The following is a 24335-nucleotide window of genomic DNA, read 5'->3' as shown; positions in this document are numbered from 1 at the left end:
CCGCGGGGAAGTTATATGAACTTTATACGTTAGTCATGGGGCAGTCGGCATCTCAGTAGAAGAACTACAGATGAGGAAAACTTTGCAACTAGAAGTTCTAGAAGGAATATTGTGTGTATGCAGCTCTGCAGAAGTTGCATCCTGCAGAGCAGGATTTGCAAAACGTGACTGATTTAGCAATTCTGGAGGGAAAACCAAAAGATAAGAAAGATTCATTTGAACTTGCGCCAACGGCGGATGAAGCTTTACAGAAACAGAGGCTAAAGATGAACTTGTTGTAGTGAATGTAATGGCAGCAATTCTGGAGAGAAAATCAAAAGATAAGAAAGATTTATTTGAACTTGCGCCAACGGCGGATGAAGTTTTGCAGCGATAGAGGCTAAAGCACCATTTGTTCCCGCCCTCCCACCCCAAGAAGATCTGCTGCGGGGATTCGTACCCACACACACACATGTATCAGTGATGTTCTAGAGGAAAGTGAACTGTGTGATGGAGAATAGGAAAAAGAATTAGAAATATTAAGTTTGTGTAAGGAGGTATGCAAATCAATAAAAGAATATGGGTTATGGAGAATAGGAAAAAGAATTAGATTAAGGAGGTATGCAAATCAATAAAAGAATATGGGTTATGGAGAATAGGAAAAAGAATTAGAAATGTTAAGTTTGTCCACCATATGAGGTGATTAAGGAGGTACGCAAATCAATAAAAGAATATGGGTCACAGGTTGCATTTGAATATGAACTTGTTCTAGTGAACATAATGAACAATTTGGCAATTGAGAACAAAAAAGGGGGTGATGTGGAGAAGAATTCTGGAATTGGGAGTTTTGGATAGGACTTTGGCAATGCTACAAAACCATAAACAACAAGGGGGAGGTGTGGAGAAGAATTAGGAGGTGGCCTAATGAGTACCAGCTGATTGAAGAACAGAAACAGGTGAAGGGAATTGTGAGCAGACATGTGATCATTGCCAGAAGGAAGATATAAGAGAGGCAACAGAGAGAGACAGAGGGAGAGAGGTGCAATGAATGGAGAGAGATGGTAGGGCTGCCCTGTTATGATAAAGGCTGTGCATGTATGCCGCAACAGTTTTTCATTTACTTTAGATGTCTCCGTTTTAGTTCGCCGTCCCTATTCGTTAATTTTTTTCCTTTATTTCCTTAATCCTGGCACTTTTAAAATCATCTATGTCTACTTTTATCCAGTTCCTGTTTCTATTTCTGAATTCTTTCCTGTATGTCACGAACCATGTTGCTTTTTAAATTTCCTTTCTATGTCTACTTTCATCTAGTTAACTAAAAAAATTTTAATTTTTTTACTCTCATAGTTCTTTTCGGTTTGAATTTTTGTTTCTAGGTGTACTTTAATATCATTTTCTGTCCCTATTTTGTAATTTTTTCCTGTTTCTTGAATCCCATCGCTTTTACAATTTTTGTTCCGTGTCTACTTTTATGAAGACGTCTCTGTCTGATTTTTCATTATTTCCTATCTGTCCTACTTTTAAATTTTCTTTCCTTGTGCATTTTTTATCCAGTTTGCTGTCTCTTTTTTTTTTTTTTTAATTCATTCTAGTCTGTCCCGTACCTGGTCGCTTTTAGAATTTTCTTTTTATGTCTCTGTCTAATTAGGTTTTTTTGCTTTTTAATATGTTTTTTTCTTCTTCACTTTAGAATTTTTGTTTCTATGGTCACTTGTATGTATTTTTATGTCTCTATTATTTGCTTTTTTCTTATCTGTCTTCTACATTGTCACTTTTAACATTTTTTTGCTGTCTATTTTTATCAAGATGTCTAATCTTATTTCTTTATTTTTTCCTGTCTGTCCTGTGTCACGTTCCTTTTAAATTTTTTTCTATATCTACTTTTTTCCAGTTCACAGTCTTTATTTTTTATTTCGTTCTAGTTTGTGCCATACCCCGTCGGTTTTTAAATTTTGTTTCTGTGTCTTTGTTGATTTAGTTTGCTCTTTTTGTTTTTTTAACTTTTCCTTTATTTCTTTTATCTTGTCGCTCTTAAATTTTTTTTTATTATGTCTGCTTTTATATAGTTCCTGTCCCTATTTTTTTGTTTCTTCCTTGTCTGTTGTGTACTCTCTCAATTTTTCTATTTTCTTTCTACGTCTCTGTTTATTTAGTTTGCTGTCCTTATATTTTTATTTTTTCCTCCTTTAATAACTTTTTTCAATTTTTTTATGTCTACTTTTATCTAGTTTTCTGTCCCTATTTTTTCACTTTTTTTTCTCCTCTGCCTTGTGCCCTTTTGCTTTTAATATTTTCTTTCTATGTCTACTTTTATCAAGCTGCCTATCCCTATTTTTTACTACTTTCTTCTTTGTCACATACCCTGTCACTTCTTAAATTTTCTTTGTCTCTTTTTTTTTTTTCTCTTTTCCTGGTTCATCCCGAGGTCTTAGAGCGTCTTCTCGGCACGCTTTTATCTCTGGAGTGTAATTCATACCCCTCTCGATTTGTCAGAACATCTCTCGGGTCATCCTCTTCCTCAGAGCAGTCTTTTTGTCCTCTCCTCCATCTCGCTCGCTTCCAGTGGGTCAGCATCTCCCTCACGACGTCAGTACTCTGTTCAAACCCCTTTCCGAGTACCTTTGTGTCCTCGAGCAGTCTTCTGTCTCTCCGGTCGCCTCAGCACCCCTCTATTTCTGTCACGATGCTTCCTGCGATGTGGGAAATAGGCACTAGAGCTGAGTCGGGCATAGTAAGCAATGACTAGTGGGCTGAAATAGCTGTTAGTTGTCAGATGTCATATTGTTAGTTAAGTCATAAGTGTCCCGAATTGTTTCACTTCCACAGGTGGTACCCGCATCTCAATACAGCAGTCTGAAAATGGCAGAGGCATCACAGGCAACTGGCTGAGGTAAAGGTGCGGGAGATGCGTATTGGTGCGTGTGCGCTCTCGTCTTGGGCAATATCTCAGCATGTGTCATTGAGTTTTATTTTGGCAGGTGTTGCACTTAGGGTCAGAGGAGCAAAGCAGCACCTTGACAAGCGGTCCCAGAAAGTGAGGTGAGAGTCAGCCGGGTTGGCATCTGAGAGCAAAGTATCCTGCAGCAATTAAGCGAAGCTTTCACCTTCAGTTTTGTAGGTGCTGTGCAGGCTGCCTTTAGAATTGCGTAAGGATTTGAGGTGAGATGGGTAGTAGAGAGGAGGAGCACGGGACAGGTGATGTCTCACAAGCAGAATGGTATTTTTGTCTTTTGCAATCTTAGGTGCCACAAGTAATGTCAGCCGCAGCCTTGGACTCTGGAATTGGCGGGGAGCGGGCGAGCGGAACCCCATGACGTGACTGAGAATGAGGGTGTTATGCAAGATGTTGGCGTCTACAGTCATGATCCTTACTGCTGGTGTACTACAAAGCTAAGTTGGGGCTCCAGTGCCAGAGAGGGATTGCGGGAGCAAGGGGGTGGGGTTGGCAATTGCCCGAAGGGTTTTTACAGGTAGTGTAGGGCCGGGGCCTGTCTGGGCAGTGTCCCTTTTGGGCAGGTAAAGGGAGGCGGCTCCTCTTGGGCATGATGCTAGAGTGTGCCGGGCAGGGCGGTTCCAGCCTGTATGTGTTGTGTCATTTGTGTGGTCTGTCTTCTGTGTCTTAGGCCTTCCTTGGGTCTTGATGCCCACATTGCTCTTTGCGTTTGAGGAGCACAGCAGGTGCCTGGGGCGCCATTTCTAGGGTCCCGAAAGCCTGTACTCATTGGCATAGCGCCCATCGGGCGCTTGTTTTCTTGCGTGACGAGCTTAAAGTGCACATCTGTCTGGCTTCTTGCGAGCTTCCGCACGGCCCTCTTCTGCGGCGTCCCTGCCGGCTGCGTGAGGTGCTCCGCTCTCTATGTTCATTTTTCATGGACTCGGGTTTCTTCCCCGCATCCTTAAGTTCTTAGGTGTCGCCGGCCGGCTTCTTGCGCATACATCCTATCAGTTCTGAGAGTAACTTCTCGTCGCGGGCCATGATGTTCTGCTCTTTCTCTGGGGTTGCCATAGAGCCGCCTCATGTCACCGTCACGGTCCCGACGGTCATCTTGCCTGATGGCGTCTTCTGTCCGGGTGTTGTTCTTCTCACTGAGAGTTTTCTCTTGGCTTTGAGGTGCGTCGTTTGTAGGGTTCCGTGCAGTGTCGGTGTGTGCTTGTGTGTGTCTGGCTTGGAGCCGCCCTGCCCGGGGGCGTAGAGTCAGGGGTAGGTGGAATAGCCATAGGAGTTTGTGGTCAGCATGTCGGTATGCCTAGACGGTGGGCGCAAGGGTCGTACGGCCATCTCGGAAGCAGTAGCCGTTGGCGGGTTGTGTGGTCAACTCTTTCAACAGTGTTTTATGGGGATGAGCCCAGGTGAGTGGGAGGGGCTCTTCAGGGGTAATAAAGCAGATAAAATCTGAAAGGCTTGTATGGGTGGGGCTTAAAGGTTGTGGGTTGGTGTGGGTTTTTAGAGTGACGGGATGTATAGTGGGATTCTAGATGGCATTCCTAAATGGAAAGGAGACCTCTGGACTTGTTCCCCTATCGCTCTGCAACCGGGTGACTAGTTCGACACTTCTGTTTTTGCAGGTGCAGAGGGACCAGCTGCCCAGCAAAGGGCGACAGAGGAGAGGGGAGCGGATCGCTGTAAGAAGGTGGGTTGGTGTGTCGTATTAGAGGGAAGATGTGACTGGTGGCTATATGATTAATTTATGGTTTTGTGTTTTGTTTTTTTTTTTTTTTTCCCTTTTTTAATTTGAAGGTGCAAATTGAGGAGCGATGTGGGATATGGGCATGGGAGCTGACTCGGGCGGGGTGAGCAGGTGAGCACTGATTGGTGGGCTGAAGTAGTGGTTATTTTTCAGGTGTTGAATTGTTGGTGAAGTCATAAGCAACCCATGTTGTTTGGGCCTTACAGGTGGTGCACCAACCTCGGCGTGGCGCCCCAAGCTGATGGAGGCCAGGGGCGGTGAGCTGTTCAGGTAAAGGAGTGCAAGACAGAGATTGGTGCAGGTGGGCTGCGGTTTCGGGCCGTATCTCCTCATGTGCCTTTTTGCTTGGTTTTTTTGCAGGCGCCGCTCTGTGGGGCCCAGCTGCTGCCAAGAGGTCCGAGCAGGTGAGGCAGTTGTGGGCAGGGTCGGTGTCTGATGGGTAAGTATTATATGGCGACTCAGTGCAGAGTTTTGCTCTGGTTTTGCAGGTCCTGTGCAGGCTGCCTTTGGCATTGGAGGAGGGTTTGAGGTGAGCTGGGTAGTACAGGGGAGGAGCACGGGGCTGGTGATTTCTGGCAAGCACAATGGTAACTTTCTGTCGGTATCCTAGGCGTCAGAAGCGACAATGGCCGCGGCGTCGGACTCTGGAATCGGCGGGGAGCGGGTGAGCGGAACCCCACGGCGCGTCTGAGGTGGGGGATGTTGTGGGAAGGGTCCCTGTGGATCGATGTGCTGCTGACTGACGGCAGCGTTACGTGTGGAGTGGCTTGTCTTTGCAGATGATGAAGAGGAACCTGGATTCATCCAGTGGGCTGGCTGTGGTTTTTCTTTTTGAGGATGGGTTCAAACTTCCGGCCCTCCTAAAGCTAAGTTGGGGCACCGGCAGGGCACCAAGGGAGGGTGGGGACTGGGTTGGTGATTGCCTAAAGAGGTTTTAAAGACAGTGTAGGGCAGGGGGCTGTCCAGGGACAGTCCCCCTTGGGCAGTTAAAGGGAGCAGGTTACTTATCAGCATGATGTTAGCGTGAACCGGGCAGGGCAGTTCCAGCCTGTGTCTGTTGTTGTGTAGTTTGTGTGGTCTGTCTTCTGTGTCTTAAACATTCCTGGGCCTCAATGTCCTAATTGCTCTTTGCGCTCAAGGGACACAGCATGTGCCTTGGCCACTATCCCTAGGGTCTCAAACGCCCATACTCATTGGCTTAGTGCCCATCAGTCTCTTCTTTTTGCGTTAAGCTTAAAGCGTGGATCGTTCTTGTGTCTTGAAGTTTCCTGACGGTCATCTCTTGTGGCACCCTTCCTGGCTGCGGGAGCAGCTCTACTCTCTAGACGTCCATTTTTGCAGACTGGGATTGTTTCCCTGCATCCTTATGCTCTCAAGTCTTGAGGCCAAGCTTCTTGCACATCCATCTTCTCAGTTTTGAAAGCAACTCCTTGTCAAGGGCCATGACATTCTACTCTTTCTGTGGTGTTGCCATAGAGCATCCTGACGTCACAGCCCTGCAGGTCTTCTTGCCCGACGGCGTCTTCCGTTTAGGTGTCATTCTTCTTGCCAAGAGTTTTCTCTCCTCTTTGAGGCGCGTTGTTTGTAGGGTTCTGTATAGTGTTGGTCTGTGCATGTGTGTGTTTGGCTTGGAGCAGCCCTGCCCGGGGTTGTAGAGTCAGGTATAGGTGGAATAGCCATAAGAGTCTATGGTTAATATGTTGATATGCCTAGACCGTTGAGGCAAAGGTGGTACAGTCATCTCGGATCGAGTAGCCATCAGCAGGTTGTGTGGACAGCTCTTTCAATGGTGTTTTATGGGGAGGTGCAGAGCCGTGTGGGAGGGGCTGGTCAAGGGTAGTGGTAGTAAAGCAGATTGAATCTCCAAGGTGTTAATGCTTATATATTTGGGGCTTAAAGGTTGTGGGTTGTTTGGGTGTGGTTTTTTATTAATGGCAGGACGTATTGTTGGATTCTTAATGGTATTCCTAAATGGAAACAAGACTTCTGGAATTGTTAAGCTATTGCTCTGCAACTGGTGACTTCTTCGATGTTATTGCTTTTTCAGATGCAGACGGACAAGCCACGCACCAAAGGGTGACGTAGGAGAGGTGAGTGGAGCACCGTAAGAAGGTTGTTGCATGGTATTAGTGGGACGATGTGACTGGTGGCTATATGACTACATTATGGTGTGGTGTTCTTTTTATTTGAAGGGTGCAAAGGGAGGAGGTATGTGGGATACGGGCACTGGAGCTGACTCGGGCAAGGTGAGTGGTGGTTGGGGGGCCTAAGTAGCGGTTATTTTTCAGGTACTGCTGGTGAAGTTATAAGCAACCCATGTTGTTTGATTCTACAGGTGGTGCAGAAACCTTAACATGGCAACCGAAGGTGACAGAGGCTGGGTGGGTGAGCTGTCAAGGTAAAGGAGTGAGAGACACGAATCGGTGTGGGCAGGCTGCAGTTTTGGGCAGTATCTCAGCATGTGCCTTTTCCCTTGGGTTTTTGCAGGTGCCGTACGCAGGCTCGGAGGGGCGACGCTGCCGCATGCTGACGAGGGGTCTGAGAAGGTGAGGTGGTTGTGGGCCGGGTTGGTGTCTAATAGCGAAGTATTGCATGGCAACTCAGTGAAGTGTTTCTCTGTGATCTTGCAGGTGCTGTGCGGGCCGCCTTTGGAATTGGATGAGCGTTTGAGGTGAGCTGGGTAGTAGAGAGGAGGAGCATGGGACTGGTGATATCTCATAAATGCAATGTTAACTTTGTGTGCCTTGGTATCTTAGGTGCCACAAGTAACGGTGGCCGCAGTGTCCGACTCTGTAATTGGCGTGGAGCAGGCAAGTTCAATGCCATGATTCTTGTGAGGATGAGAGTGTTGTGAAAGAGAGTGGTGTCTACTGTCATGATGCTTACTGCTGGCATGCTGTTTTGTAGTTTTTTTTTTTTTTTTTCAGATGCTGGAGGGGAACCTGGTGATTGCAGGAAAATATCTGCTACCAAATGTGTTTTTTGTCAGGATGCATGCAGACTCCTGGCCCTCTCAAAGCTAAGTTGAGGGATGATGGCTGGGGAGGGGGCAAGGAGACAAGGTTGGCAACTGTAGGGAGGTGCATTTAAAGTTTATGTAGGGCAAAGGGCTGTCCAGGAACAGTCTCCTTTGGGCAGTTAAAGGGAGCGGGTTACTCTTCAGCATGAGGCTAGGGCAGGGCAGTTCCAGCCTGTGTCTGTTGTTGTGTAGTTTGTGTGGTCTGTCTTCTGTGTCTGAGGCCTTCCTCGGGTCTCGATGTCCTCTTTGCGCTCGAGGAGCACAGCATGCACCTCGGGCGCCATCCCTAGGATCTCACCGATGAGAATGCCCATACTCATCGGTGTAGCACCAATCGGATGCTGCTTTTTTTGCATTACAAGCTTAAAGTGCGGATCGGTCTCACATCTTGAAGTTTCCAGATGGTCATCTTCTGCGGCATCCTTCCCAGCTGCGGGAGCAGCTCTGCTCTCTAGCCGTCCACTTTTGCGGACTGGGATTTCTTCCCTGCATCCTTACGTTCTCAGGTCTTGAGGCCAGGCTTCTTGTGTGTACATCCTCTCTGTTTTGAGAATAACTTCTTGTCATGGGCCATGATGTTCTACTCTTTTTCTGGGGTTGCCCCAGAGCCTCCTCACGTCACCATCATGGTCCCATGCTTTATCTTGCCAAATGGTGTCTTCCGTTCGGGTGTCATTCTTCTTGCCGAGAGTATTCTCTCCTCTTTGAGGCACCTTTTTTTTTTTTTAGGGTTCCATGTAGCGTTGGTCTGTGCATGTGTGTGTGTGGCTTGGAGCTGCCCTGCCTGGGGGGCGTAGAGTCGGGGGGAGGTGGAATAGCCATAAGAGTCTGTGGTTAATACGTTGATATGCGTAGACTGTTGAGGCAATGGTTGTACGGTCATCTAGGACTCAGTGGCTGTTGGCAGGCTGTGTGGACAGCTCTTTCGATAATGTTTTATGGGGATGAGCTGAGCCATGTGGGAGGTGCTGTTCAGGGGTAGTGAAGGAAATGGAATCTCAAAGGCGATAAGGCTTGCATGTGTACGGCTTAATGTTTGATTTATAAAATTTGTTTAATGGCAGGAAGTATAGTTGGATTCTAGATGGTATTCCTACATGGAAAGAAGTCCTCTGCAATCGTTAGGCTATCGCTCTGCATCCGGGTGACTCATTCAATATCATTTTTGCAGATGCAGAGGAACGAGCGGAGCACTAGAAGCAGGAGGGTTGGTGCGCGGTATTAGAGGGAAGATGTGACTGGTGGCTGTATGACTACATTATGGTATTTCTATTTTTTAATTTGAAGGGGTAAAGGGAGGAGCGATATGGGCACCGGAGCTGACTCGGCCAAGGTGAGTGGTGATTGGTGGGCTGAAGTAGCGGTTATGTTTCAGGTGGTGTATTGCTGGTGAAGTTGTAAGCAACCCGTGTTGTTTGTGTTTTACAGGTGGTGCGCAAGCTTCAATGTGGCAACCCAAAATGTTGGAGGTGGGACAGGTGAGCGGCCGAGGTCAATGAGAGGTTGATAGGAATCACTGTGGGTAGGCTGCGGTTTTGGGCAGTATCTCAGCATGTGCCTTTTCCCTTGGGTTTTTGTAGGTGCCGCACGCAAGCTCGAAGGGGCGACGCTGCCGCATGCTGACGAGAAGGGGTCCGAGAAGGTGAGGCGGTTGTGGGCCGGGTTGGCGTCTAATGGCAAAGTATTACATGGCAACTCAGTGAAGTGTTCCTCTGTGGTTTTGCAGGTGCCGTGCAGGCTGCCTTTGGAATTGGATGAGCGTTTGAGGTGAGCTGGGTAGCAGAGAGGAGGAGCATGGGACTGGTGATTTCTCACAAATGCAATGTTAACCTTGTGTGTCTTGGTATCTTAGGTGCCACAAGTAATGGCGTCCGACTCTGGAATCGGTGTGGAGCAGGCAAGTGCAATGCCACAGCTCTTGTGAGGACGAGGGTGTTGTGGAAGAGCACGGTGTCTACTGTCATGATGCTTACTGCTGGTGTGTGTGTTGGTTTTTTTTTCTTCAGATACTGAAGGGGAACCTGGTGACTGCAGGAAAATATCAGCTAGCCAATGTGTTTTTTGTCAAGGATGGATTCAGACCCCCGGCCCTCTGAAAGCTAAGTTGAGGCACTGGCGCTGGAGAGGGATCGGCGGGAGTAGTGGATAACGCTTAGTAGGCAAGGTTGGCAATTGCATGAAGGGGTTTTAAAGATAGTGTAGGGCAGGGGGCTGTACAGGAACAGACTGCTTTGGGCAGTTAAAGGGAGCTGACTACTCTTCACTACGATGCCGGGCAGGGCAGTTCCAGCCTGTGTCTGTTGTTGTGTAGTTTGTGTGGTCTGCCTTCTGTGTCTTAGGCCTTCCTCAGGTCTCGATGACCTCATTGCTCTTTGCACTTGAGGGGCACAGGTCCCATCCCTAAGGTCTCGAATGCCTCCACTCATCAGCATAGCACTCGAGAGGCACTTCTTTTCTTGCATTACAAGCTGAAAGCGTGAATTGGTCTTGTGTCTTGAAGTTTCTGGACGGTCATCTTTTGCGGCATCCTTCCCGGCTGCGTGAGCAGCTCTTCTCTCTAGCCGTCCGTTTTCATGGACTGGGATTTCTTCCCTGCATCCTTAGGCTCTTAGGTCTTGGCCAGGCTTCTTGCTTGTACATCCTCTCAGTTTTGAGAGTATCTTCTTGTCACGGGCCGTGAGGTTCTACTCCCTTTTTCTGGGGTTGCCCCAGAGCCTTCTCATGTCACCGTTATGGTCCCACAGGTCGTCTTGCCTGACAGCGTCTTCTATCTGGGTGTCATTCTTCTTGCCGAGAGTTTTCTCTCCTCTTTGAGGTCTGTTTTTTGTAGGGTTCCATGTAGTGTCAGTCTGTGCGTGTGTGTGTGTGGCTTGGAGCTGCCCTGCCTAGGGGTGTAGAGTCAGGGGGAGGTGGAATAGCCATAAGAGTCTATGCTTAATACATTGATATGCGTAGACTGTTGAGGCAATGGTTGTACGGTCATCTAGGACTTAGTGGCTGTTGGCAGGCTGTGTGGACAGCTCTTTTGATAATGTTTTATGGGGATGAACTGAGCCATGTGGGAGGTGCTGTTCAGGGGTAGTGAAGGAAATTGAATCTCAAAGGCCTTAAGGCTTGTGTTTGATTAATGTGTACGGCTTAATGTTTGATTTATAAAATTTGTTTAATGACAGGAAGTATAGTTGGATTCTAGATGGTATTCCTACATGGAAAGAAGTCCTCTGCAATCGTTAGGCTATCGCTCTGCATCCGGGTGACTCATTCAATATCATTTTTGCAGATGCAGAGGAACGAGCGGAGCACTAGAAGCAGGAGGGTTGGTGCGCGGTATTAGAGGGAAGATGTGACTGGTGGCTGTATGACTACATTATGGTATTTCTATTTTTTAATTTGAAGGGGTAAAGGGAGGAGCGATATGGGCACCGGAGCTGACTCGGCCAAGGTGAGTGGTGATTGGTGGGCTGAAGTAGCGGTTATGTTTCAGGTGGTGTATTGCTGGTGAAGTTGTAAGCAACCCGTGTTGTTTGTGTTTTACAGGTGGTGCGCAAGCTTCAATGTGGCAACCCAAAATGTTGGAGGTGGGACAGGTGAGCGGCCGAGGTCAATGAGAGGTTGGTAGGAATCACTGTGGGTAGGCTGCGGTTTTGGGCAGTATCTCAGCATGTGCCTTTTCCCTTGGGTTTTTGTAGGTGCCGCACGCAAGCTCGAAGGGGCGACGCTGCCGCATGCTGACGAGAAGGGGTCCGAGAAGGTGAGGCGGTTGTGGGCCGGGTTGGCGTCTAATGGCAAAGTATTACATGGCAACTCAGTGAAGTGTTCCTCTGTGGTTTTGCAGGTGCCGTGCAGGCTGCCTTTGGAATTGGATGAGCGTTTGAGGTGAGCTGGGTAGCAGAGAGGAGGAGCATGGGACTGGTGATTTCTCACAAATGCAATGTTAACCTTGTGTGTCTTGGTATCTTAGGTGCCACAAGTAATGGCGTCCGACTCTGGAATCGGTGTGGAGCAGGCAAGTGCAATGCCACAGCTCTTGTGAGGACGAGGGTGTTGTGGAAGAGCACGGTGTCTACTGTCATGATGCTTACTGCTGGTGTGTGTGTTGGTTTTTTTTTCTTCAGATACTGAAGGGGAACCTGGTGACTGCAGGAAAATATCAGCTAGCCAATGTGTTTTTTGTCAAGGATGGATTCAGACCCCCGGCCCTCTCAAAGCTAAGTTGAAGGACGATGGCTGGGGAGGGGGCAAGGAGACAAGGTTGGCAACTGCAGGAAGGTGCATTTAAAGCTACTTAGGGCAAAGAGCTGTCCAGGAACAGCCACTTTTGGGCAGTTAAAGGGAGCGGGTTACTCTTCAGTGTGATGCTAGCGTGTGCCAGGCAGGGCAGTTCCAGCCTGTGTCTGTTGTGTGGTCTGCCTTCTGTGTCTTAGGCCTTCCTCAGGTCTCAATGTCCTCTTTGCGCTCGAGGAGCGCAGCATGCACCTCAGGTGCTATCCCTCGGATCTTGACTATCTGTACTCATCGGTGTAGCACCAATCGGATGCTGCTTCTTTTGTGTTGCAAGCTCAGCGTGGATTGGTCCTACGTCTCAGAACTTTCTGGACACTCCTCTTTTGCAGCATCCTTCTTGGCTGTAGGAGCAGCTCTGCTCTCTAGATGTCCGTTTTCACGGACTGGGATTGTTTCCCTGCATCCTTACGTTTTTAGGTCTTGAGGCCTGGCTTCTTGTGTGTAAATCTCCTTAATTTTGAGAGCAACTTCTTGTCACGGGCCATGATGTTCTACTCTTTTTCTGGGGTTGCCCCAGAGCCTCCTCACGTCACCATCATGGTCCCATGCGTCTTCTTGCCCGATGGTGTCTTCTGTCCGGGTGTCGTCATTCTTGCCGAGAGTTTTCTCTCCTCTGAGGAGCGTTGTTTGTAAGGTTCTGTATAGCGTTGGTCTGTGCATGTGTGTGTGTGGCTTGGAGCTGCCCTGCCTGGGGGGCGTAGAGTCAGGGGGAGGTGGAATAGCCATAAGAGTCTGTGGTTAATACGTTGATATGCGTAGACTGTTGAGGCAATGGTTGTACGGTCATCTAGGACTCAGTGGCTGTTGGCAGGCTGTGTGGACAGCTCTTTCGATAATGTTTTATGGGGATGAGCTGAGCCATGTGGGAGGTGCTGTTCAGGGGTAGTGAAGGAAATGGAATCTCAAAGGCCTTAAGGCTTGCATGTGTACGGCTTAATGTTTGATTTATAAAATTTGTTTAATGGCAGGAAGTATAGTTGGATTCTAGATGGTATTCCTACATGGAAAGAAGTCCTCTGCAATCGTTAGGCTATCGCTCTGCATCCGGGTGACTCATTCAATATCATTTTTGCAGATGCAGAGGAACGAGCGGAGCACTAGAAGCAGGAGGGTTGGTGCGCGGTATTAGAGGGAAGATGTGACTGGTGGCTGTATGACTACATTATGGTATTTCTATTTTTTAATTTGAAGGGGTAAAGGGAGGAGCGATATGGGCACCGGAGCTGACTCGGCCAAGGTGAGTGGTGATTGGTGGGCTGAAGTAGCGGTTATGTTTCAGGTGGTGTATTGCTGGTGAAGTTGTAAGCAACCCGTGTTGTTTGTGTTTTACAGGTGGTGCGCAAGCTTCAATGTGGCAACCCAAAATGTTGGAGGTGGGACAGGTGAGCGGCCGAGGTCAATGAGAGGTTGATAGGAATCACTGTGGGTAGGCTGCGGTTTTGGGCAGTATCTCAGCATGTGCCTTTTCCCTTGGGTTTTTGTAGGTGCCGCACGCAAGCTCGAAGGGGCGACGCTGCCGCATGCTGACGAGAAGGGGTCCGAGAAGGTGAGGCGGTTGTGGGCCGGGTTGGCGTCTAATGGCAAAGTATTACATGGCAACTCAGTGAAGTGTTCCTCTGTGGTTTTGCAGGTGCCGTGCAGGCTGCCTTTGGAATTGGATGAGCGTTTGAGGTGAGCTGGGTAGCAGAGAGGAGGAGCATGGGACTGGTGATTTCTCACAAATGCAATGTTAACCTTGTGTGTCTTGGTATCTTAGGTGCCACAAGTAATGGCGTCCGACTCTGGAATCGGTGTGGAGCAGGCAAGTGCAATGCCACAGCTCTTGTGAGGACGAGGGTGTTGTGGAAGAGCACGGTGTCTACTGTCATGATGCTTACTGCTGGTGTGTGTGTTGGTTTTTTTTTCTTCAGATACTGAAGGGGAACCTGGTGACTGCAGGAAAATATCAGCTAGCCAATGTGTTTTTTGTCAAGGATGGATTCAGACCCCCGGCCCTCTGAAAGCTAAGTTGAGGCACTGGCGCTGGAGAGGGATCGGCGGGAGTAGTGGATAACGCTTAGTAGGCAAGGTTGGCAATTGCATGAAGGGGTTTTAAAGATAGTGTAGGGCAGGGGGCTGTACAGGAACAGACTGCTTTGGGCAGTTAAAGGGAGCTGACTACTCTTCACTACGATGCCGGGCAGGGCAGTTCCAGCCTGTGTCTGTTGTTGTGTAGTTTGTGTGGTCTGCCTTCTGTGTCTTAGGCCTTCCTCAGGTCTCGATGACCTCATTGCTCTTTGCACTTGAGGGGCACAGGTCCCATCCCTAAGGTCTCGAATGCCTCCACTCATCAGCATAGCACTCGAGAGGCACTTCTTTTCTTGCATTACAAGCTGAAAGCGTGAATTGGTCTTGTGTCTTGAAGTTTCTGGACGGTCATCTTTTGCGGCATCCTTCCCGGCTGCGTGAGCAGCTCTTCTCTCTAGCCGTCCGTTTTCATGGACTGGGATTTCTTCCCTGCATCCTTAGGCTCTTAGGTCTTGGCCAGGCTTCTTGCTTGTACATCCTCTCAGTTTTGAGAGTATCTTCTTGTCACGGGCCGTGAGGTTCTACTCCTTTTTCTGGGGTTGCCCCAGAGCCTTCTCATGTCACCGTTATGGTCCCACAGGTCGTCTTCTCTGACAGCGTCTTCTATCTGGGTGTCATTCTTCTTGCCGAGAGTTTTCTCTCCTCTTTGAGGTCTGTTTTTTGTAGGGTTCCATGTAGTGTCAGTCTGTGCGTGTGTGTGTGTGGCTTGGAGCTGCCCTGCCTGGGGGTGTAGAGTCAGGGGGAGGTGGAATAGCCATAAGAGTCTATGCTTAATACATTGATATGCGTAGACTGTTGAGGCAATGGTTGTACGGTCATCTAGGACTCAGTGGCTGTTGGCAGGCTGTGTGGACAGCTCTTTCGATAATGTTTTATGGGGATGAACTGAGCCATGTGGGAGGTGCTGTTCAGGGGTAGTGAAGGAAATGGAATCTCAAAGGCCTTAAGGCTTGTGTTTGATTAATGTGTACGGCTTAATGTTTGATTTATAAAATTTGTTTAATGGCAGGAAGTATAGTTGGATTCTAGATGGTATTCCTACATGGAAAGAAGTCCTCTGCAATCGTTAGGCTATCGCTCTGCATCCGGGTGACTCATTCAATATCATTTTTGCAGATGCAGAGGAACGAGCGGAGCACTAGAAGCAGGAGGGTTGGTGCGCGGTATTAGAGGGAAGATGTGACTGGTGGCTGTATGACTACATTATGGTATTTCTATTTTTTAATTTGAAGGGGTAAAGGGAGGAGCGATATGGGCACCGGAGCTGACTCGGCCAAGGTGAGTGGTGATTGGTGGGCTGAAGTAGCGGTTATGTTTCAGGTGGTGTATTGCTGGTGAAGTTGTAAGCAACCCGTGTTGTTTGTGTTTTACAGGTGGTGCGCAAGCTTCAATGTGGCAACCCAAAATGTTGGAGGTGGGACAGGTGAGCGGCCGAGGTCAATGAGAGGTTGATAGGAATCACTGTGGGTAGGCTGCGGTTTTGGGCAGTATCTCAGCATGTGCCTTTTCCCTTGGGTTTTTGTAGGTGCCGCACGCAAGCTCGAAGGGGCGACGCTGCCGCATGCTGACGAGAAGGGGTCCGAGAAGGTGAGGCGGTTGTGGGCCGGGTTGGCGTCTAATGGCAAAGTATTACATGGCAACTCAGTGAAGTGTTCCTCTGTGGTTTTGCAGGTGCCGTGCAGGCTGCCTTTGGAATTGGATGAGCGTTTGAGGTGAGCTGGGTAGCAGAGAGGAGGAGCATGGGACTGGTGATTTCTCACAAATGCAATGTTAACCTTGTGTGTCTTGGTATCTTAGGTGCCACAAGTAATGGCGTCCGACTCTGGAATCGGTGTGGAGCAGGCAAGTGCAATGCCACAGCTCTTGTGAGGACGAGGGTGTTGTGGAAGAGCACGGTGTCTACTGTCATGATGCTTACTGCTGGTGTGTGTGTTGGTTTTTTTTTCTTCAGATACTGAAGGGGAACCTGGTGACTGCAGGAAAATATCAGCTAGCCAATGTGTTTTTTGTCAAGGATGGATTCAGACCCCCGGCCCTCTCAAAGCTAAGTTGAAGGACGATGGCTGGGGAGGGGGCAAGGAGACAAGGTTGGCAGCTGTAGGGAGGTGCATTTAAAGTTACTTAGAGCAAAGGGCTGTCCAGGAACAGTTCCCTTTGGGCATTAAAGGGAGCTGTCTACTCATCACTATGATGCTGGGCAGGACAGTTCCAGCCTGTGTCTGTTGTTGTGTGGTTTGTGTGGTCTGTCTTCTGTGTCTTAGGCCTTCCTCAGGTCTTGATGTCCTCATTGCTGTTGGCGCTTGAGGTGCACGGGTGCCATCCCTAAGGTCTCGAATGCTTCCACTCATCAGCATAGCACCTGAGAGGCATTTCTTTTCTTGCATTACAAGCTGAAAGCGTGGATCGGTCTTGCGTCTTGAAGTTTCCAGACGGTCATCTTTTGCGGCATCCTTCCCGGCTGTGTGAGCAGCTCTTCTCTCTAGCTGTCCTTTTTCACGGACTGAGATTGCTTCCCTGCATCCTTAGGCTCTTAGGTCTTGAGGCCAGGCTTCTTGCTTGTACATCCTCTCAGTTTTGAGAGTATCTTCTTGTCACGGGCCGTGAGGTTCTACTCCCTTTTTCTGGGGTTGCCCCAGAGCCTTCTCATGTCACCGTTATGGTCCCACAGGTCGTCTTCTCTGACAGCGTCTTCTATCTGGGTGTCGTTCTTCTTGCCGAGAGTTTTCTCTCCTCTTTGAGGTGTGTTTTTTGTAGGGTTCCATGTAGTGTCAGTCTGTGCGTGTGTGTGTTTGGCTTGGAGCTGCCCTGCCTGGGGGGTGTAGAGTCAGGGGGAGGTGGAATAGCCATAAGAGTCTATGGTTAATACGTTGATATGCGTAGACTGTTGAGGCAATGGTTGTACGGTCATCTCAGACTAGTAGCCGTTGGCAGGCTGTGTGGACAGCTCTTTCGATAATGTTTTATGGGGATGAGCTGAGCCATGTGGGAGGTGCTGTTCAGGGGTAGTGAAGGAAATTGAATCTCAAAGGCAATAAGGCTTGTGTGTGTACAGCTTAATGTTTGATTTATAAAATTTGTTTAATGGCAGGAAGTATAGTTGGATTCTAGATGGTGTTCTTACATGGACAGAAGTCCTCTGCAATCGTTAGGCTATCGCTCTGCATCCGGGTGACTCATTCAATATCATTTTTGCAGATGCAGAGGGACGAGCGGAGCACTAGAAGCAGGAGGGTTGGTGCGCGGTATTAGAGGGAAGATGTGACTGGTGGCTGTATGACTACATTATGGTGTTTCTATTTTTTAATTTGAAGGGGCAAAGGGAGGAGCAATATGGGATATGGGCACCGGAGCTGACTCGGCCAAGGTGAGTGGTGATTGGCGGGCTGAAGTAGCGGTTATGTTTCAGGTGGTGTATTGCTGGTGAAGTTGTAAGCAACCCGTGTTGTTTGTGTTTTACAGGTGGTGCGCAAGCTTCAATGTGGCAACCCAAAATGATGGAGGCTGGACAGCTGAGTGGCGGAGGTCAATGAGAGGGTGATAGGAATCATTGTGGGCAGGCTGCAGTTTTGGGCAGTATCTCAGCATGTGCTTTTTTGCTTGGGTTTTTGCAGGCGCCGCACACAGGCTCGAAGGGGCGATGCTGCCGCATGCTGACGAAGGGGTCCGAGAAGGTGAGGCGGTTGTGGGCCGGGTTGGCATCTAATAGCAAAGTATTGCATGGCAACGCAGTGAAGTGTTTCTCTGTGATCTTGTAGGTGCTGTGCGGGCCGCCTTTGGAATTGGATGAGCGTTTGAGGTGAGCTGGGTAGTAGAGAGGAGGAGCATGGGACTGGTGATTTCTCACAAATGCAATGTTAACCTTGTGTGTCTTTGGTATCTTACGTGCCACAAGTAATGGTGTCTGCAGCATCCGACTCTGGAATTGGCATGGAGCAGGCAAGTTCAATGCCACAGTTCTTGTGAGGATGAGGGTGTTGTGGAAGAGAGCGGTGTCTACTGTCATGATGCTTACTGCTGGTATGCTGTTTTGTAATTTTTTTTTTTCAGATACTGAAGAGAAACCCAGTGACTGCAGGAAAATATCAGCTAGCCAATGTGTTTTTTGTCAAGGATGGATTCAGACCCCTGGTCCTCTGAAAGCTAAGTTGAGGCACTGGCGCTGGAGAGGGATCGGCGAGAGGTAGTGGATAAGGCTTAGTAGGCAAGGTTGGCAATTGCATGCAGGGTTTTTAAAGATTATAGGGCAGGGGGCTGTACAGGAATAGTCTGCTTTGGGCAGTTAAAGGGAGCTGGCTACTCATCACTATAATGCTGGGCAGAGCAGTTCCAGCCTGTGTCTGTTGTTGTGTCGTTTGTGTGGTCTGTCTTCTGTGTCTTAGGCCTTCCTCAGGTCTTAATGTCCTCATTGCTATTGGCGCTCGAGGGGCACGGGTGCCATCCCTAAGGTCTCGAATGCTTCCACTCATCAGCATAGCACTCGAGAGGCACTTCTTTTCTTGCATTACAAGCTGAAAGCGTGGATCGGTCTTGCGTCTTGAAGTTTCCAGACGGTCATCTTTTGCGGCATCCTTCCCGGCTGTGTGAGCAGCTCTTCTCTCTAGCTGTCCTTTTTCACGGACTGAGATTGCTTCCCTGCATCCTTAGGCTCTTAGGTCTTGAGGCCAGGCTTCTTGCTTGTACATCCTCTCAGTTTTGAGAGTATCTTCTTGTCACGGGCCGTGAGGTTCTACTCCCTTTTTCTGGGGTTGCCCCAGAGCCTTCTCATGTCACCGTTATGGTCCCACAGGTCGTCTTCTCTGACAGCGTCTTCTATCTGGGTGTCGTTCTTCTTGCCGAGAGTTTTCTCTCCTCTTTGAGGTGTGTTTTTTGTAGGGTTCCATGTAGTGTCAGTCTGTGCGTGTGTGTGTTTGGCTTGGAGCTGCCCTGCCTGGGGGGTGTAGAGTCAGGGGGAGGTGGAATAGCCATAAGAGTCTATGGTTAATACGTTGATATGCGTAGACTGTTGAGGCAATGGTTGTACGGTCATCTAGGTCTCAGTGGCTGTTGGCAGGCTGTGTGGACAGCTCTTTTGATAATGTTTTATGGAGATGAGCTGAGTCATGTGGGAGGTGCTGTTCAGGGGTAGTGAAGGAAATTGAATCTCAAAGGCAATAAGGCTTGTGTGTGTACGGCTTAATGTTTGATTTATAAAATTTGTTTAATGGCAGGAAGTATAGTTGGATTCTAGATGGTGTTCTTACATGGACAGAAGTCCTCTGCAATTGTTAGGCTATCGCTCTGTATCCGGGTGACTCATTCAATATCATTTTTGCAGATGCAGAGGGACGAGCGGAGCACTAGAAGCAGGAGGGTTGGTGCGTGGTATTAGAGGAAAGATGTGACTGGTGGCTATATGACTACATTATGGTGTTTCTATTTTTTAATTTGAAGGGGCAAATGGAGGAGCAATATGGGATATGGGCACCGGAGCTGACTCGGCCAAGGTGAGTGGTGATTGGCGGGCTGAAGTAGCGGTTATGTTTCAGGTGGTGTATTGCTGGTGAAGTTGTAAGCAACCCTTGTTGTTTGTGTTTTACAGGTGGTGCGCAACCTTCAACAGGGCAACCCAAAATGATGGAGGCTGGACAGCTAGTGGCCAAGGTCAATGAGAGGGTGATAGGAATCATTGTGGGCAGGCTGCAGTTTTGGTCGGTATCTCAGCATGTGCTTTTTTGCTTGGGTTTTTGCAGGCGCCGCACACAGGCTCGAAGGGGCGATGCTGCCGCATGCTGACGAAGGGGTCCGAGAAGGTGAGGCGGTTGTGGGCCGGGTTGGCGTCTAATAGCAAAGTATTGCATGGCAACGCAGTGAAGTGTTTCTCTGTGATCTTGCAGGTGCTGTGCGGGCCGCCTTTGGAATTGGATGAGCGTTTGAGGTGAGCTGGGTAGCAGAGAGGAGGAGCATGGGACTGGTGATTTCTCACAAATGCAATGTTAACTTTGTGTGTCTTTGGTATCTTACGTGCCACAAGTAATGGTGGCCGCAGCATCTGACTCTGGAATTGGCATGGAGCAGGCAAGTTCAATGCCACGGCTCTTGTGAGGATGAGGGTGTTGTGGAAGAGAGCGGTGTCTACTGTCATGATGCTTACTGCTGGTATGCTGTTTTGTAATTTTTTTTTTTCAGATACTGAAGAGGAACTCAGTGACTGCAGGAAAATATCAGCTAGCCAATGTGTTTTTTGTCAAGGATGGATTCAGACCCCCGGCCCTCTGAAAGCTAAGTTGAGGGATGATGGCTGGGGAAGGGGACAAGGAGACAAGGCTGCCAACTGCAGGAAGGTGCATTTAAAGCTACTTAGAGCAAAGAGCTGTCCAGGAACAGCCACTTTTGGGCAGTTAAAGGTAGCGAGTTACTCTTCAGCGTGATGCTAGCGTGTGCTGGGCAGGGCAGTTCCAGCCTGTGTCTGTTGTTGTGTAGTTTGTGTGGTCTGTCTTCTGTGTCCTAGGCCTTCCTCAGGTCTCAATGTCCTCTTTGTGCTCGAGGAGCACAGCATGCACCTCGGGTGCCATCCCTAGGATCTCGAATGTCTGTACTCATTGGTGTAGCACCCATTGGATGCTGCTTCTTTTGTGTTACAAGCTTAGTGTGGATTGGTCCTACGTCTCAGAACTTTCTGGACACTCCTCTTTTGCGGCATCCTTCTTGGCTGCAGGAGCAGCTCTGCTCTCTAGATGTCCATTTTCACAGACTGGGATTGTTTCCCTGCATCCTTACGTTTTTAGGTCTTGAGGCCTGGCTTCTTGTGTGTAAATCTGCTTAATTTTGAGAGCAACTTCTTGTCACAGGCCATGATGTTCTACTCTTTTTCTGGGGTTGCCCCAGAGCCTCCTCACGTCACCATCACGGTCCCATGCGTCTTCTTGGCCGATGTTGTCTTCTGTCCGGGTGTCATTCTTCTTGCCGAGAGTTTTCTCTCCTCTGAGGCACGTTGTTTGTAGGGTTCTGTATAGTGTTGGTCTGTGCATGTGTGTGTTTGGCTTGGAGCTGTCCTGCCTGGGGGTGTAGAGTCAGGGGGAGGTGGAATAGCCATAAGAGTCTGTGCTTAATATGTTGATATGCCTAGACCGTTGAGGCAAAGGTTGCACAGTCATCTCAGATGGAGTAGCCATCAGCAGGTTGTGTGGACAGCTCTTTCAATGGTGTTTCATGGGGAGGTGCAGAGCTGTGTGGGAGGGGCTGGTCAGGGGTAGTAAAGCAGATTGAATCTCCAAGGTGTTAATGCTTATATGTTTGGGCCTTAAAGGTTGTGGGTTGTTTGGGTGTGGTTTTTTTTTTAACGGCAGGATGTATTGTTGGATTCTTAGTGGCATTCCTAAATGGAAAGATGACTTCTGGAATTGTTAAGCTATTGCTCTGCAACTGGGTGACTTCTTTGACGTTATTGCTTTTTCAGATGCAGAGGGACAAGCCACGCACCAAAGGGTGACGTAGGTGAGGCGAGTGGAGTGCCGTAAGAAGGTGGGTTGTTGCATGGTATTAGCGGGACGATGTGACTGGTGGCTGTATGACTACATTATGGTAATTTTTTGTAATTTGAAGGTGCAAAGGGAGGAGGTATGTGGGATACAGGCACTGGAGCTGACTCGGGCAAGGTGAGTGGTGATTGGTGGGCTTAAGTAGCGGTTATTTTTCAGGTATCGTACTGCTGGTGAAGTTATAAGCAACTCGTGTTGTTTGGGTCTTACAAGTGGTGCACAAACCTCAACATGGTAATCGAAGGTGACAGAGGCCGGGTGGGTGAGCTGTCAAGGTAAAGGAGCGCGAGACACGTATCGGTGTGGGCAGGCTGCAGTTTTGGGCAGTATCTCAGCATGTGCCCTTTTTGCTTGGGTTTCTGCAGGTGCCGTACACAGGCTTGGAGGGGCGATGCTGCCGCATGCTGACGAAGGGGTCTGAGAAGGTGAGGCGGTTGTGGGCCGGGTTGGTGTCTAATAGCGAAGTATTGCATGGCAACTCAGTGAAGTGTTTCTCTGTGGTTTTGCAGGTGCTGTGCGGGCCGCCTTTGGAATTGGATGAGCGTTTGAGGTGAGCTGGGTAGCAGAGTGGAGGAGCATGGGGCTAGGGGTTTCTGGCAAGTGCAACGGTAATTTTGTGTCTCTTGGTATCCTAGGCATCAGAAGCGATGACAGCTGCAGCGTCTGAGTCTGGTATTGGTGTGGAGCAGGTGAGTGGAATGCAACGGTGTGTCTCAGGTGGGGGATGTTGTGGGAAAGGTCCATGTTGACTGATGTGACACTGACTGGTGGCACTGTTGTGCATGCATTGTTTGTTGTTTTTTTTTTGCAGATGGTGAAGAGGAACCTGGTGACTGCAGGGTTGACCCAGTGGGCTGATTGTGGTTTTTCCTTGTAGAGAATGGCTTCAGATTCCTGGCCCTCTAAAAGCTAAGTTGAGGTGCTGGCGCTGGAGGTGGGTCGAGGGAGGGAGGGGACCAGGTTGGCAATTGCATGAAGGGGTTTTAAAGATAGTGTAGGGCAGGGGGCTGTCCAGGAACCGTCCCCCTTGGGCAGTTAAAGGGAGCGGGTTACCTATCAGTGTGATACTAGCGTGAGCTGGGCAGGGCAGTTCAGCCTGTGTCTGTTGTTGTGTAGTTTGTGTGGTCTGCCTTCTGTGTCTTAGGCCTTCCTCAGGTCTCAATGTCCTCTTTGCGCTGAAGGAGCACAGCATGCACCTCGGGTGCCATCCCTAGGATCTCGACTGTCTGTACTCATCAGTGTAGCACCCATCGGATGCTGCTTCTTTTGCGTTACAAGCTTAAAGTGTGGATTGGTCCTGTGTCTCAGAACTTTCTGGACACTCCTCTTTTGCGGCATCCTTCTTGGCTGCGGGAGCAGCTCTGCTCTCTAGATGTCCATTTTCGCAGACTGGGATTGTTTCCCTGCATCCTTACATTCTTAGGTCTTGAGGCCAGGCTTCTTGTGCATCCATCCTCTCAGTTTTGAGAGCAACTGCTTGTTATGGGCCGCGAGGTTCTACTCCTTTTTCTGGGGTTGCCCCAGAGCCTCCTTGCATCACTGTCACGGTCCCATGCATCGTCTTGCCGGAACGGTGTCTTCCGTTTGGGTGTCGTCATTCTTGCCGAGAGTTTTCTCTCCTCTTTGAGGCGCGTTGTTTGTAGGGTTCTGTATAGTGTTGGTCTGTGCATGTGTGTGTTTGGCTTGGAGCAGCCCTGCCCGGGGTTGTAGAGTCAGGTACAGGTGGAATAGCCATAAGAGTCGGTGGTTAATACGTTGATATGCCTAGACCGTTGAGGCAAAGGTTGCACAGTCATCTTGGATCAAGTAGCCATCAGCAGGTTGTGTGGACAGCTCTTTCAGTGGTGTTTAATGGGGAGGAGCAGAGCTGTGTGGGAGGGGCTGGTCATGTGTATTGAAGCAGATTGATCCTTAAATGGAAACAACACTTCTGGAATTGTTAAGCTATTGCTCTGCAACTGGGTGACTTGTTTGATATTATTGTTTTTGCAGATGCATAGGAATGAGCCACACACCAAAGAATGACAGAGGAGGCAAGCGTAGCACCATAAGAAGGTTGTGGTAAGGCTGCTTTCCATAATCTTTGAGCAGTTGTGGAGATTGGGTGATGTCCCAGAAGACTGGAAGAAGGCTAATGTCACCCCATCTACAAGAAGGGTCTAAAGGAGGATTCAGGAAATTGTAGGCCCATCAGTCATACTTAAGTCCCTGGGAAAGCTGTGCAATGAATCTTCCTGTGTGATATCACAAGTCCAATGAAGCACATGATTGGGAAAAGCCAGCACGGATTCATCAAGGGCAAATCATGCTTGACAAACCTGATCCCCTTCTACGACAAAGTAACGTACTTGGTTGATGGGGGGTGAGCGGTGGACACAGTCTACCTGGATTTATCTAAGGCTTTTGATATGGTTTCCCACAGCCTCCTCCTAGAGCAAGTGATGCGTTACAGTCTAGACAAGCGGTCTGTTTGGTGGGTGGGGAACTTGCTGACAGGCCACCCCCAGAGGATGGTAGTAAATAGCTCCTTTTCAAACTGGCAACCTGTCACAAGCGGGGTCCCCCAGGGATCAATATTGGGCCCAGCACTTTTAAATATCTTCATAAGTGATGCGGATGATGGGATCGAGTGTATCCTGAGGAAGCTTGATGATGATACCAAACTGAGTGGGGAACTGGACACTTTGGAGGGGAGAGCCACTCTGCAGGAAGACCTGGATAGACTGGAAGAATGGGCTAATGAGCATGTTATGAAGTTCAATGAAGTTAAAAGTTAGGTCT

General features: G+C 48.9%; 1 long non-coding RNA gene across 1 annotated transcript; it reads left to right on the top strand.

The window, feature by feature from the left end:
- The first annotated feature begins 285 nt into the window (after positions 1 to 285).
- On the top strand, positions 286 to 3018 carry LOC142077457 (uncharacterized). The gene is made up of 3 exons (XR_012671839.1): positions 286 to 536; positions 2806 to 2869; positions 2958 to 3018. It is a non-coding gene; the product is annotated as an uncharacterized LOC142077457 (long non-coding RNA).
- The last annotated feature ends 21317 nt before the right edge of the window (positions 3019 to 24335 follow it).

This window comes from Calonectris borealis, unplaced genomic scaffold, assembly GCF_964195595.1.
Source record: "Calonectris borealis unplaced genomic scaffold, bCalBor7.hap1.2 HAP1_SCAFFOLD_258, whole genome shotgun sequence".
Taxonomy (NCBI): Eukaryota; Metazoa; Chordata; class Aves; order Procellariiformes; family Procellariidae; genus Calonectris; species Calonectris borealis.
This window is presented reverse-complemented; position numbering and strand designations above follow the sequence as displayed.